Raw genomic sequence first — 11,230 nt, 5'->3', positions numbered from 1 at the left:
GCAACTCAAAGAAGAAACGGAGTCACTAGATGGTGCAAACTATCAAGCATTTGACTATTAATGGAAAAGTTTCAGTGTGAACCCGCCAGAAATGACTCAGAAGATGAACTTGGTGTTTGGCTTCTGAAAGGTCACAGCCTTGGAAAAACTTCGGAGCAATACTTCTTTGCATATGACATGTAACATCAGAAACAAGGAAAGAGAAAGCAAATTTCCCAGAAATACGGGGAGAAATTGATCACTCCACCAGCATACTAGGAGAGTTTTAGATATTTCCCAATAACTGACAGACCAATCAGATAAAGCTGAAGAAACATATAGAAGACTTGAACAAAACAATACGCAAGTTTGACCTAATGGATATATGTAATTAGAATACTGTCCTCACCTGTTACAGAACAGCGATGCCTTTTAAGCACACAAAGGAAAACACCTAAATCGGATCATATTGGTATTGCTGCTGGGCGCTGTCAAGTGGGCTCAGACTCGTAGTGACCCCATGCACAACAGAATGAAGCACTGCCTGCTCCTGAACCCTTCTTGCAGTCGTTAGGTTTGAGCCCATTGCTTCAGCCACAGTTTCAAATGAACCTTGGCGAGGGTCTTCTCTTTTTCCTGTCCTTTACCAAGCACGATGTCCTTTTCCACAGACCGGTCCCTCCTAATAACATGTGTAAGCTATGTAAGACAAGATTTCGGCCTTCCCCCTTCTAAGGAGCTTTCTGCGTGTACTTCTTCCAAGGCAGAGTTCTTTGTTCTTCTGGCACTTTCAGTATTCTTCAATAGCACCATCGTTCAAGTGCAGTGATTCTTCTTCAGGCTTCCTTGTTTAATGTTCAAATTTCACATGTAAATGAGGCAACGTCTTGGGTCAGGTGCACTTTAGTCCTCAACATGACATCCTTGCTCTTCAACACGTTAAAAGAGGTCCTGTGCAACAAAATAGCCCAGTGTGATACATCCTGTACTTTCTTGGCTGCGACTTCCATGAGCATTGTATGCGGATTCAAGCACGATGAAAATCATGGCGACTTTATTCCTTTCTTCACTTATTATGATATTCTTCATTGATTTAATTTTTGAGATTTGGGGGTTTCTTTAGATTGAGTTGTAATCCATATTTAAAGTGATAGCCCTTGATATTCACCAGCAAGTACTCAAGATTTCTTAGATTTCAGCAAGTGAGGTTGTGTCATCTGCATATCTCAGACTATTAATATACTGTGGTAGTTAAATGATTTCATGTCAACTTAAAGATGCATAAAGGTCCAACCTGTCAATCAGGTCACAGCCTGATGGTGACTCCTTGGGGGCATGGCCTTCTCATAAGGAGGGCCCTGGGAACCTCCCCCATTTATCCCCACCCCCGCATTGCCCTGCTTGCTGGCCACCCTGAGAGCTGCCAGAGCCCTGCCATGTCCCACCGACCCTGAATCCACTAGATGTTGCACCACTAGCCTGTGATCTTCCTGCCTTCTGCATCGTTGCTTGTGGCTTGGTGAGTCAGAAGAGGGACTTACGGACTAATATCAGACTTATGAACTTTAGTCTGCCTGGACTGGGATGTTTTCTTGATGTATAATTGCTTCTTGATATAAAGTTCTTTCTCACACATCGATAGTTGCCTCTGGGTTTGTTTCTGTAGTCAATTCAGCCTGACACATATGCCTTCCTCTGATCCAGATTAATTGCTCAACATACCATGTGAATAAGTGTGCTGAAAGAGTGCATCCCTGACACACGTTTCCTGCTTTTCAACCACGCAATACTCTCTTATTCTGTTCTTAGGACATCCACTTGTTTCATGTTCAGGGTTTTCAGGAACACAATAATGATTTTGGAATTCCTATTCATTCTCCTCAATCTTAACATAGTTTGCTACGATCCACACAGTCGAATGCCTTTGCATAATCAAAAATTACAAATAATTATTCTGGATGAAAAAGAAAAAGACAAGGACCGAAAACACAGAGAGACATTTGACAGAAATGGTACTTTCCCTTCCCATGTGCAGGCCAGTGTGTTTAACAGTCAAGAGGTCTCTGTCCACTAGAGCCAAGGGTGAGCTTCTAAGAACCCAAAGTAGAAAACTTGTCTGGTTCATCTTTCTCTTTCTCTCTCTCTCCCACTCTCTTTCTTTTCTCCTTTCCTGCCTCAAGGAACTTTTTATTTCGTCCCCATGCATGCAAGGACTGAAGCATAATACTCATTTCAGAGGATGCTTCTTCAGTGGATCCTCTATGGTAGGCATTTAAAGGCACCATCGAGTTTGATTGGAAGACTAGGTGCTGTGTTTGCATAACATTGTACATAAGCTTGAGATGGCGTCAATTGTCCTTATAAAGGAAAGGGGTCAGCTGATGGTCCCTCTGATGGCATCCACTGGCCCACTCTGTAAAAACTGTTGATTAGCTTCTGTTATTTTGATTCCTGAAATTTACTTGGGTTTTGGTGCCTTTGGTCCCAGGTTTTTGACTGTTGCTCCCTTTTCGTGATAAACTTTCCAAATCGATTCCTTTTCTGTTTACTTGTTTTATTTTAGTTTCAGCTCATTCAGTCTGCACAACATATGTGTTCTGCTTTCTTTTCTTTTCTATAAAGCCAGGGTGGTGCAGTATTATCTGCATCTGCTTTTGTGATCTCAGAGGCATGAAAATGGTCAGTAAAACATAGAAATGTCCGTTTGGCCTTTAGTGACCTGTGTGAATGGTGAAATTGAAGTGAGGTAGTTTGATGATATTCTTCCTGTATTTTTGGTCATTGAAACCTCCTACACCACTGCCCGTGTCCCTCTGGGCAGTGCTAATGATTTGGGATAGTCTTCTAGTTAATTTAGTATAATTTTGCAGGTGCTGTTAGGAAAAACCAGCTGGATTGAATGAAATTGCCCCCTTGATGCCAGCTAGCTATGATATTATCAGCTTTTTGAGGGTTTTCAGAATAACAGATGAGATAATAGTAGGCTTTTAAAATCCCAGTTTAGATCCAATTTGCTGCATTGGACGCCAGCGATTTTGTAGAAACTGTTATGTTTTGGTTCTTTCCCTTATGAATTCTTCCATCTTCTTCTCTTCTTGCATTTTTCTAACAAATAAAATCTCTCTTTAAACTGTAGCCCTACACCTCTACACACACACACACACACACACACACACACACACACACACACGCACACACGCACACACGCACACAAGCTGAACCATAGTCAGATAGGTAGCGAACTGAGTTCACGTCATTCTTGGTGAAACAGGAAAAGTCAACGTCTAGTCTGTTGTTTGAATATTGTAGGAATTCATGATAGGAGTCTATGTTAAAAGATAGTCAGGGCTTTATTATTACTTAGTCACATAAGTACCACCTTTATTCAAAACTGTAACTAATGTTGCCAACCTAGCTCACATATTTGAGTGAATGCTCCCAATTTCTTATACTTCTAACAGAAAATAGACCAACGCAGGCCCACACATCCTTGTTGAGATAAACTCCTCTTCACTGTTGCCATGCTTTATGAAATGACTCCAGTTCTTTATTCCTTTGGGTTAAAACCTTAGTCAAAGTGAATATAAGGGCATTTTTTGAGTAGAGGAAAATACATGTGGAAGAGAGTCATAACCAGCCAAGAAATGAGAATTAAGCTACTTTTATAATGAAGCCAGTATCTATCATTAACCCTTTCTCGACCTGTGGGATATATATCTCCCACAAACTTTTTCACCCTTTCAGATTTCTTGAAAACCTGCTACTGCAAAGTGGGAACCAGTATAATTTAATAAATCTGAAGATTTGAACCTTCTCATCTTACTAATTATAGAACGTGTCCCCTTGGGCCAAATGCATGTCATATATCAAAATTCATATTATTTCAAAAATGTCTTTCCCTGTATTTCAGAATGACTTCCATTACTATAAACTCATGGGGTCAACAAAAAAATTCAAAGCAGAAAACAATTGTACAATGAAAAGGTTAAACACCTTAATATAAAGTAGTTTAGGGTGCTGACAACCATGGATGGGATTTAGTTTTGGGAACGGTCAGGCATTTGAGGGGGCAATGGGAGAGGCAGGACTTCATTTTTCATTCCACACCTACAAGTAAACTAACACTATCTTCATTAATTATATATCTGTGGCTTCTAAATAAGATTTTAAGAGTCTGGGTGGTTAAGGGGTTAAGTACTTAGCAGCTAACCAAAAACCCAGTGCTTGGAATCCACCATCCACTCCACAGAGGAGGGGATAAGTTTCTCAGAAGAGTTACACTCTCAGAAACCCCACGTAACCGTTGTACCCAGCCCTGTAGGGTTGCTATGAGTCAGAATTAACTCCATGGCAATGGACTTGCGTGGTTTATCACACATTGGTAAGCCAAAATTCCAAAGACTGAAAAAGTTTGATGATCATTATTCCATCTGGAAAGTCATATAGTTTTAACACTGGAACGAGTCTAAGATATTCTCTCTTTCTACCATACCATTTCACATACAAGGAAATGGACACAAAGGATTGCCATATTGTTAGAGTATGGTGACCCCTTCTCCAGGGGGATCTTGGCACCACCAGCTTCTAGAAAGGAGCAGCGGCATGGCATCCACTCAGAGAGCCAAAGAACAGGTAGGAGGAGACAGCACAGCAGGCTTATTGTGCAGTAAAAGTCAGGACACACTGGGGACAGGCCCCCAGCAGGTCTATACTATGGTGAGAAGCAGCCCTGATCTGGCAGGCTCTTTGTATATGTCTGGCAAGGAACTTTGAGGTTGGGGTGGGTTTTGTTTTTCAAAAAAGGCGGTTGTCCCTGATTGTCTGGGACCTAACTCTGTCCTGATGGTCCAACTCATGGCCTCTGGCCTTCTCATTTGATATATAGTGACTCAGACCGATCAGGGAGCTTTCCCAGTTCTTATTAATATTTTTACACGAAGAGTAAATGAATTAAATATCTTTATGCAAATTCTGCAACCCTTTTGAGTGTTAGTTTTCCATGAGTACTATGCATGTTGTAGACACGTGCTTGCTATTTCTGAGGGCATGAATTTGCATAAATGTATATCATATGTGGTTTCCTCAAGGTCATAACCAGTCAGTGGCAATCCCCTCATGATCCTGGATCAACACATGCTGTCCCAAACTCCCAGAACTACCCTTCCTGTCCTTTTCTTAGCACAGTGGGTGAATTCTTCCAGAATGTGAGTGGTCAAACTATGGCCCATGGCCCACATCCAGCCTACAGTTTGTTTCTGGGAATAAAGTTCTGTTGCAATACAGCCACACTTGTCATTTACTATAATTTATGGCTTTTCTTCTGGTTATAATGGCAGAATTGATTAGTTTCTGACAGAGGCCATATGGTCTGAAAAATCTAAAAATATTTACTATCTGGCCCTTCACAGAAAAACGTTGTCAATCCCTGACCTGGATCCTAATGTCTATTCTAGTTTAACTGGGTGGAGGCAAGCTATCCCTTTCTTAGTCACTAACAGCCCATTAAATAGAATCCGAAGGAACATAAGACAAGGTTGATGACACGTTTCAGTGGCTTCATGCCAGCAGAGTGAATATCTGAAACGGTCCTTTTCCAATTAGCCCTTTCCTTGCCTGTCAGCTTCCAAGTTACTCCAAACTGCTAAAGTCTCCCCACCCCACCATTTGCCAGGCCATCTGCATGCAGTGGTCTCCTTAGTAATTCTTTTAGCATGATTTCTGTCCACCTCAATCTAGCTACTGATTTTTTAAAAGGGCACAGACCCACATTTTATCAGAAAGCGTTTTGTAAAACACAGATAGTCAAATTATAGTGACATTTTCTTTTTAATGGAGAATTGAAAGTGTTTCTCCACTGGAAGCCAACCTCCTGATAGATGAACTGCCTCGTTTGCCTTGAGGCCTGTGGGATATTTTGCACTAAATGCAGTGTTAGGCCTTGTGGGACCAATCAGAATAGCTCCGAGCTTCTGAAAGCTCTAAAGAATATTCCTATCCCATTTGCCAGCTCTGGCTCCTGACTAGGAAGGGCTTTTGAAAATGAGAGGATAAACATTTAAAAGGCTACCTGTAAGCGATGACTGTGTTTCCTTCAGGAGCCTGGGTGGTGCACTGGCTAGGTGCCTGACTGCTAAACAGGTCAGGGATTGGAGCCCACGGGCCACTCCTCCGGTAAAATTTATGAGGCAGTCTGCTGACGCTAAAAAGAAAGTCTTGGGACCTGTGGGCATTTCTACCCTGTCCTATCTGGTATGAATGCCAGTCGACTAGAAGACAATGACGTTGGTTTGATATAGCATTCAAGGCCTATGACGTTTTCTCCATAATACATACATACATACCATGTCTTAACGATATTTTCAGTGCTGGCCATGATGGTGATGTTTATTGCAGTTGAGTAAACTTGGATTCATAGTCAGCCTAATATGATGAGTAGATCTGCTCCATAGGGTTTCTTAGGTTGGACTCTTTATGGGACCACATTGCTAAGTCTTTTCTCCCAAGAAGCCACTCCTGGGTTTAAACCACTGACCTTTCTATTTGTGGCTAAGGGGTTAACCAATGTGCCAACAAGTTTCCTTATTTCAGTACTGCCATACCTTATTTTGTTACCTTTGCCTTTTTTGCACTCCACAGATACTGTATGTTTTATAAATTGAAGGTTTGTGGCCCCTGCACTGAGCAAGTCTCTAGATGCCCTTTTTCTAACAGCATATGCTTTCAGTGTCTCTGTGGCACATTGTGGTCATTCACACATTTCAAGCATTTGCATAATGCGCATGCAGACTTGAGTGCAAACATAACTTTTATTTATTTATATACGTTATTCGGGGCTCTTACAGCTCTTATAATAATCCATACATCAAGTAAATTGATCACATTTGTGCATATGTTGCCATCATTATTTTCAAAGGATTTGCTTTCTTCTTGAGCCCTTAGCATCAGCTCCTCTTTTTTCCCTCCCTCCCCCAACCTCCTACCATTGTGAACCCTTGATAAATTATAAATTACTGTTATTTTCATATCTCACCGGTCCATTGTCTCCCTTCACCCACATTTCTGTTTTCTGTCCCCCTGGGGGTGTTAGACGTTTATCATTGTGATTGGTTGCCCCTTTTTTCCCCTTCTCCCCACACCTTCCCCGATTCTCAAGGTACTGCTACTCTCATTAATGTTCCTGAGAGGTATATCTGTCCTGGATTCCGTGTGTTGAGAGCTCTTATCTGTACCAGTGTATGTGTTCAGGTCTAGCCGGGTTTGTAAGGTAGGACTGGAGTCACGATAGTGGGCAACCTGGCTGACTCGCACCTTCCTTTTGACCCTTCTGTGAGGGGATGTCCAATTGTCTACATAAGGGCTTTGGGGCTCCACTCAGACCCTTCCATTTGCATTGATATGATTGTTTGTTTTGGATCTTCTGATGCCTGGTACCTGATCCCATTGATGCCTTGTGATCACACAGGCTGCTGTGCTTCTTCCATGTGGGCTTTGTTGCTTCCCTGCTAGATGGCTGTTTGTTTAACTTTAAGCATTTAAACATAACTTTTTAATATACTGGAGAACCAAAAATGTTATGTGACTCACTTTCTTGAGATATTTGTTTTCTGGTGGTGTTTGGAACCAAACCTGCAACATTTCCAAGGTACACCAGTATTGGTAGCTAGTGTCAATTGAGTGCGTACTATCCGTCAACATCTTTCCTATACATTTACTATGAAGAATAAGTACTATTCCGTCTCTACAGTTTTTAGGTGAGGAAATTGAGTTTCAGATTAAGTGACTTGCTGAAGGTCACATAGCCCATTAGAGTCAGAAATCCAATGTCTGAGTCCAGTGTCTTTTCCTCTTAATAACTTTATTAGCCTGCATTTTGAGTGGGTAACTGTGCAGACTTTGTAATACTAAAATGAAAAATCAGAAAGTCATCTCAGCATTTATATGACAAGCTCCTGGATGAATATATGTGTCTTAAATCCATCCTAAATTTTTTCTATTGGCTGCTCTTTTACAATAAGACATTCAGTCTGCAGTCAGAGATTGGCAGGGCTCTATAATAGCTACATTAAATCAATTTAACCAACATTTGTTGAACATGTACTATGTGCCAGGAACTTTGCTTGGTTCTAATGCTGTGTTAGTTGTCAAATGTTCTCCAAACCCACGTGTCATCAAAGCATAACCAAACTCACTGTCATCAAGTATATCCCGATTTATACGTTCATGCCAAAATCTAATGAAAAGTTAATGAAAAATTTTTCATGAATTTATGAAGCACACTCCTATAATAAAAGGAAATACATGGTCCTGTGTCTTCGTATTGATTGTTGCTGTGTTTGAGTCCATTCCGGCAGCCACTGTGTCAATGCACCTCAATGAGGGCCTGCCTTCTTCTTTACTGACTTTCTAGTTTACCAACCACAATGCCCTTCCGAGGGATTTAGCTTTCCTAATAATGTGTCCCAAGTAAGTGGGCCAAAGTCTTGCCCTCTCACTTCAAAGGAGCCTTCTGATTGTGTTCTAATAAGGTCAAGCTGCCCCAAGATGTGGTAATTAATGACTCAACTTTGATTTAGGATGTCTTTATTATTCAGGAAACCCTTCAATTTTATTTTCTTGTTTTATATAAGCTCCCAATCTTGAACTCTGCCTGACAATGTGAACCAGAACTCCAGCTGTCTTTCAAACGGATTACCTTGATATGCTTCTGTCATTTTAAGAAATGTAAAATTCCATGAATTATACATATGTTCTTCTGAACAGCTGTTGTGATTAGTTAAAAATAACCGATAGATTTTCTGGGATTTAATGGAAACCTCTAACATTTGGGCTTACTCTTTGAGGTCATTTGTGCACATTTATTTCATTGATGGACTATTATCTCTTTCAGTGAAAGGGTTATATTTCCTGTAGTACTGAGCAAGAAGTACATATGTAGAGCTAATGTGCTAAATCAAATCAATGCCAAAGGAGACTAGAGCACAGCATGATATTCCATGTTAAAAAGGTGTCTTGTTGAAAATAAGTGGAGCTTGGTACGGAATTGACAGGCAGAGAACTGATAATTTTATGAATTAGCTATGTGTCACACATTGTCCTTGGTGTGTTATGCATTGGGTTGCTAAGCACAAAGTCAGCAGTTTGAACCCCAAGTCTCTCTGCACTCGAAAGATGAGGATTTCTACTGCCAAGAAGAGTGACAGTCTCAGCAACCCATAGGAGCAATTGTATCCTATCCTATAAGGGTCACTGGGAGTCAGAATTAACTTGGTGATAGTGAGTTCAATTTATTATTAATTGGCAATTAACATATATATCATCCCATAGCTCACTCATGTCAAACAAAATTGTACAATTGTTACAACAATCAGTTTCAAAACCTTATTTTTCTTCCCGGACTCCTTAACATTGTCTCCCTTTTACCTGCCCCACCAACACTCTACCCCCCCTCCAAAAAAAACAACCCTTATTCTACTTGCTGTCCCTACTGCTCATCAATCCTGGGTTTAATCTACGGAAACAGAGAAAAACATATAACACAACTTCATGAGTGTGATCTCCAGGGTCTGAGGGGGATCAACTAACAAAGTTTTTAACTTTTCAAGTCAGATTTATGCCTTTGTTCATCTATACTCATCTCTCAAGTGCAATCTGTTTACTAAGCACTTTCCTTCCATCCCTCAGTTGTGGATAGAGGGAGTTCACTGGAGGTTCATTTCCTAAGTAGTTGCCACAAATGAATCTTGGGCTCCCACTGTCATCCACAGTCATCTTCGAACCGTTTTCTCACAATTGATTACCATGGACTGCTAAAAGGACAAAGGGATCTGTATTAGAAGAAGTAAGGCCAGAGTACTCCTTAGAAGCAAGGATGGCAAGATTTCCTCTTATGTAAAAACTCAGTGCCATTGCGTAGATGCTGACTCACAGTAATCCCCCTGTGGGTTTCCAAGACTGTAACTGTTTACGGGAGTAGAAAGCCCAATCTTTCTCCTGTGGAGCTGCTGGTGGTTCGAAACTACGGACCATACAAATCTCAGCCCAGTGAGTAACCACTACACCACCCGAGTTGCTTTGGCTTGCGTACTTTGGACATGCTGTCAGGAAAGCCCAGTGCCTGGAGAACATCTTGCTTGGTAAAGGGGGAGGGAGGCTAAAAAGAGAAAGGCTCAGGCATAGAAACAATTGTAAGGATGGGGTAGAATGGAGCAGTGTTTCCTTCTGTTGCTCATAGGATCGCTATGGGTCATTGCTGATGCAAGGGCACCTAACAACAAATTCTGCTCCAGTTTGAGGAAAACTAGTATCTCATGCCGTGGCCTCTTGAGCCTCATGGTTCCATGTCTTCACAGTTCTCAGTGTTGTCAAACCTCTTTTTCAACTTTCTTTTCCTTCCATCTTGACGCCTGAGCTCCTCTTATCTTTTGCCCTGCTGGCTCCTGGCAGCCCTTCAATCCAATCCCTCCAGTTAACGTGCAACTTGACTTGCTTGCTTCTCGCAATAGTTCCATGTAAATCGCGGAATTGTGAGAAGGTCACAGATGGAACAGAAGGCTAGCCAAGAGGACCTAGACAATGGGGAGGACACTTTTATTTCGCCTCAGCAGGGAAACTCAGAAATGAAAATCTGGATTTATCCAATAAATAAATCAAGAGGTAATTTTTCACTTTACAGAAGGATTCACCATGGGGCTCCTTTAAATAGCTAGCTCCCTTAGTGCATGTGAAAACAGTATTCTATTGAAAAAATCAAGTACAAGTTCACCTTTCAAAATAGGCAATTATTACACCTGTAAAATTTATAGGTTTTTCTTACCTTGAACCTAACTTTTAAAAAAAGGACTGGGTTCATATGGATGGGACTATACTTAGCTAGATTTCTCCCCAGAAACCACCTACAATAGAATCACATATGTCCTTTTCAAACATAGACCCTCTAGGGCACTGGTTCTCAACCTTCCTAATGCTGCGACCCTTTAAGACAGTTCCTCATGTGTGGTGACCCCCCCAACCATAAAATTATTTTTACTGCTACTTCATCACTGTCATTTTGATACTGTTATGAATTGGGCAACTCCTGTGAAAGGGTTGTTTGGACTCCAAAGGGATTGCGGCCCACAGGTTGAGAAGTGCAGTTGTAAGGTATAGACTTGAGAGACTGTTTTTTTTTAATCATTTTATTAGGGGCTCATACAACTCTTATCACAATCCATACATACATCAATTGTGTAAAGCATATTTGTACATTCATTGC

Source organism: Echinops telfairi, unplaced genomic scaffold (genome assembly GCF_000313985.2).
Source record: "Echinops telfairi isolate 266 unplaced genomic scaffold, ASM31398v2 ScPeMD7_6080;HRSCAF=6971, whole genome shotgun sequence".
NCBI classification, from domain to species: domain Eukaryota; kingdom Metazoa; phylum Chordata; class Mammalia; order Afrosoricida; family Tenrecidae; genus Echinops; species Echinops telfairi.
Note: the sequence above shows the minus strand (reverse complement) of the source record.